This window comes from Artibeus jamaicensis, unplaced genomic scaffold (genome assembly GCF_021234435.1).
Source record: "Artibeus jamaicensis isolate MK-2021 breed Jamaican fruit bat unplaced genomic scaffold, CSHL_Jam_final contig_415, whole genome shotgun sequence".
Classification (NCBI taxonomy): domain Eukaryota; kingdom Metazoa; phylum Chordata; class Mammalia; order Chiroptera; family Phyllostomidae; genus Artibeus; species Artibeus jamaicensis.
The window spans coordinates 15,859,515-15,864,301 of NW_026521823.1; the positions used below are offsets into that span (position 1 = coordinate 15,859,515).

Sequence of the window (4,787 nt, forward strand, 5' to 3'; positions counted from 1 at the left end):
TTTCCTGAATGTAATATATACTTGGGATTATTTGTATTTCCACATTATTTTGTTAACCATTTATAGAAATGATGGAAATTTTAATACCTAAAGTGTTCTAAAGAAGACTTTTGGATTTGCATTCATTTTCTAGAAAAGAGATTTAAAAAAAAATCTGTAGATGTGCAAGCAAAATAATTTTCATCAATGACTATGTAAATAGAAATCCACTTCACTTTATATGTATGTCAATGTGTAATCATAATGCTCTACTGGTCAGACTTAAATCACATTAAACCAGTAACTTTTCCTAACCTAAATGGAAATGTTTCTAAAGGTATTTTCAAAGTATTCAATTCATTCATTCAACAACACTTCAGCAAACAACTATTGATCTACTACAATACCATACTAGTTATTAGTTTTTCCATGAGGACACATTAATTAATTAATTAATTGCTCTATTTATTTATTTATTTGTTTCAGAAAGTACAATTTATCAGTGGGTGTTAAGGTGGAAGCAGAGACTCATGAGTGCAAAGCCCCCATTTTTCCAGGAGACCACAGTCAGGGATGTATTTGACCCACAGGCACTTGGGATGAGCTGCTTTTCAGCCACCATGTCTTCAATTTCATCCCCATTAAACTTAGTAAAGCCCCAGTTCTCAGAGATGTGGATCTTCTGGCAGCCAGGAAATTTGAACTTGGCTCTGCATAAGGCCTCAATCATATGCTCCTTGTTCTGAAGCTTGGTGCCGATGAATATAATGACTTGGCCAATGTGGCCCTGGGCCACTGTGCCCTTGGGCTCTCCAAAGGCATCTTGCATACCTGCATGGAGCCTGTTACCCTCTGCATCAGGCAACATTTTGTTGATGCAAAGGACGTGGAAGGGGTGGAGCTGCATCAGATGTGAAAGCGCTCTTTGCTACAGCTTTTCACCCTGTACTTGTTGGCACAAATACAGGCAGCCTCTAGGGCTTTGGAGGAGAGCTGCTCACATTCACGTGACACCACATGGTCATAGAGCAGGAACTGACCACTTTTGCCTTCTTCCATCTCAGGTCAAAGATGCAGATCTTGGCATCAGGTATACCTTGGTGGAAGCGAGTGAGAGAGACATTGGATATAGCATGTTCTTTTTTAAAAAATATATTTTATTGATTATGCCATTACAGTTGCTCTATTTTCCCCCTTCATTCCCCTCCACCCTGCACACCCCCTCTCCTACCATTCCCCCCTTTAGTTTATGACCATGCGTCTCAAGTTCTTCAGATTCTATATTTCCCCTATACTATTCTTGCCCTCCCCCTATCTATTTTCTGCCTACCATCTATGCTACTTATTTTCTGTACCTTCTCCCCTCTTCTCCTCCTCCCACTCCCCTGTTGCTAACCCTCCATGTGATCTTCATTTCTATGGTTCACTCCTGATCTAGCTGTCCTCTTAATTTGCTTTTGTTTTAGGTGTGGTTCTTAATAACTGAGTTTGCTGTCCTTTCCCTGTTCATCTTTTTTATCTTCTTTTTCTTAGATAAGTCCCTTTAACATTTCCTATAACAAGGGCTCGGTGATGATGAACTCCTTGAATTTGATCTTATCTGAGAAGCACTTTATCTGTCCTTTCATTTTAAATGAAAGCTTTGCTGGATAGAGCAATCTTGGTTGTAGGTCTTTGGATTTCATGACTTGGAATACTTCTTTCCAGCCCCTTTATGCCTGTAATGGCTCTTTTGAGAAATCAGCTGACAGTCTGATGGGAACTCCTTTGTAGGTGACTGTCCCCTTATCTCTTGCTGCTTCTAGGATTCTCTCCTTCATTTTAATCTTGGCTAATGTAATGATGCTGTGCCTTGGTGTGTTCCTTCTTGGGTCCAACTTCTTTGGGACTCTCTGAGCTTCCTGGATTTCCTGGATGTCTAGTTCCTTTGCCATATTGGGGAATTTCTCCTTAAGTATTTGTTCAAATGAGTTTCCACTGGTGGCTGTTCCTTATCCCCTTCTGGTATCCCTATAATTTGGATGTTGGAACATTTAAAGATGTCCTGAAAGTTCCTAAGCCTCTCCTCATTTTTTTGAATTCTTGTTTCTTCATCCTTTTCTGTTTGGTCATTTTTTTCCTCTTTCTGATCCACTCCCTTGATTTGAGTCCCATTTTCCTTTCCATTACTATTGGTTTCCTGTGTGTTTCCCTTTATTTTAATTAGTTCAGCCTTCATATGTTCCTCTAATTTGTGACTAAAATCAACCAGTTCTGTGAGCATCCTGATCACCAGTGTTTTGAACTGTGCATCTGAGAGTTTGGCTATTTCTTCATCACTTAGAGTTATTGGCTCTGGGGTTTTGAGCTGTTCTTCTTGAGCCATAATATTTTGCTCTGTTCGCTCCTTTCACAGTATGAGGAGCGGAGCCTTAAGTGTTCACCAGGTCGGGGCTACTCAGGCCGCTGGTTTGCGATGCTGTATGTAGGGGTGGGGTCAGAGAGGGACAATGGCAGTCTCCTCTCTGCTGGGGCCTGCACTATCTGTCTCAGTCTTACTGCACGCTCCTTCTCCAGTTATCTGCATGCAGATGTGTAACTGTGGTCAGCCCTCAGTGGGTCCACCCACTGCTACTCCACACCTGGGATCTGCCCGCTGCCTGCCTGCCTGGGTCCAGCTCCGGTCGGTCTGGTGGATCTTTCCTGCCTGACCCTGCTCTGCTGCTGGCTCTGCTCCTCTTACTGGTTTGGCTGAAGGGTTTGTTGTTGTCAGACTTCTGTATAGTTCAATTTACTGTGGTTTGGCTGCATTTTTGTTGCTAAAACTTTGTTGTTTTTAAACTTGGTTGTGAGAGAAGGCAGAGTGTTTCCACCTATGTCTCTATCTTAATGGAAGTCTTGGATATAGCATGTTCTTAACATACCAGTCACAGGGCAAGACATTGACCCATAGTGACATCAGGGTCTTCTGGTATTCTGAAAGGAAAGACAAGGACATATCATTTTTTAAAAAATGGGTCCTCTTCATACATAGGGCCCTGAGACATACAAAAGAATACTCAGCATCACTGGCCATCAGAGAGATGCAAATTAACACCACAACACGGTACCACTTCACACCAGTCTGAATGGCCATCATAAACAATTCAACAAACAAGTGTTAAAGAGGATGTGGAGAAAAGGGAACCCTAGTGCATTGCTGAGAATGCAGCTGGTATGGCCACTGTGGAAAACAGTATGGAATTTCCTCAGAAAACTAAAAATAGAACTGCTTTTTGACCCAGCAGTTCCACTACTGAGACTTACCCTAAGAGTATTGAAACACCAATTTAAAAGAACCTATGTACCCCAATGTTCATAGAAGCATAATTTACAATAACCAAATGCTGGAGGCAGCCGAGATGCCCGTCAGTAAATGAGTGGATCAATAAACTATGATATGTTTACATAATGGAATACTACAGCAACAGCAAGAAAGAAGGAGCTCCTACCCTTTGCTTTGCAATGACATAGATGGAACTGGAGAGCATTATGCTAAGTGAAATAAGGCAGGTGCAGAGGGACAAATACCATATGATCTCACATCTAAGTGGAATCTAGTGAACAAAATAAACTGATGAACAAAACAGGACTAAGGGCATGGATACATGGAACAGAGTGACAGATGTCAGAAGATAGGGTGTGGGTGAGGGACTGGAAGAAATGAACACAAGAACATGCGTGCATACGTGCAGAGCTCACAGACACAGACAACAATGTAGTGGATCACTCCAGAGTGCGGGGTGGCTGGGTTGGGGGTACAAATAAGTGGGAAAAGATGAAGGACTTCTATAATAGTGTCAATAATAAAAAATAAATAAATAAGTAAAAATAAAGTAAAAGCCCCAGTATATTTTAATATTCTTATAGTTCTTAATGTAACACATTTTCTGTGAGGATATAATTAATAAATTTCTTGATATATTTAGAGTTACTCAAAATGAATGTAGTGTGATATAGCAGTATCTTATTGTTTGTCATCCTTTCAAGATGTAAGTTACTGATATAAACAGTATAATTTAAAATGTAACTAGAAAATTGAGCCGAAGCTAAATCTACTGAATCATTTCTGCCTGTAAGATATAATAATGTCCAATGGCTTTAAACTTTGCTTTAATTTCCTGCCACGCAGTATCACAGTCATGTTTTCTAAATATATTATGTGCAGTTGTTTCTTCATACCACCAGTAATTTTACCATAGTATAATGAACTTAATTCACTTAAAATGTATATTCTATTTTATTAACTTTGGTCTTTCATTAGCATTTACTCTTAAATCAATATTGTTAATGCAGTTTTTATTCTTTGAGTTTGAATATCCAACAAAGGGTAGTCACAACTACTTTTATGTCACATGTTTTCTGATACATGATGTAGGTCCAAAAATAGATCACATTTTAATCGATATTACCACTTGTCTTATTTTTAATATCTTTTTGTTTTGTTCTGATTTTGTGCCCAGTCAAATTTCACTCTAGGAAGGGGCTTACTCAATGAATCTAAATTCAAGTAACAGAAAATGTATTCTCCAGTTGCGTCTATTTATTTGTTCTCCATGTTCACAGTTGATTCCAGAAAAAGCAAATTTAAGCAAAGAGAATCACTTACATGCCTTGGAAAAGGAGTATCCAGGCAGAAGCTTTCAATAATAGAGTCTGTATGTACGCACATATGTTCGTATGCATTTAGATGTGTGTGCATGTGTGTATAAAGGTGACTGTGTAGGTAAGTGGGTAGGTTGATCAATAGATTTTCTTTTTTTTTTTTAGATTTTGTTTTATTTTAATCT

The 4,787-nt window shown here is 39.1% G+C and overlaps 1 pseudogene; it reads right to left on the bottom strand.

The window, feature by feature from the left end:
• Positions 1-488: 488 nt before the first annotated feature.
• LOC119048191 (60S ribosomal protein L10-like) lies at positions 489-2,545 on the bottom strand (annotated as a pseudogene).
• Between the last annotated feature and the right edge of the window lie 2,242 nt (positions 2,546-4,787).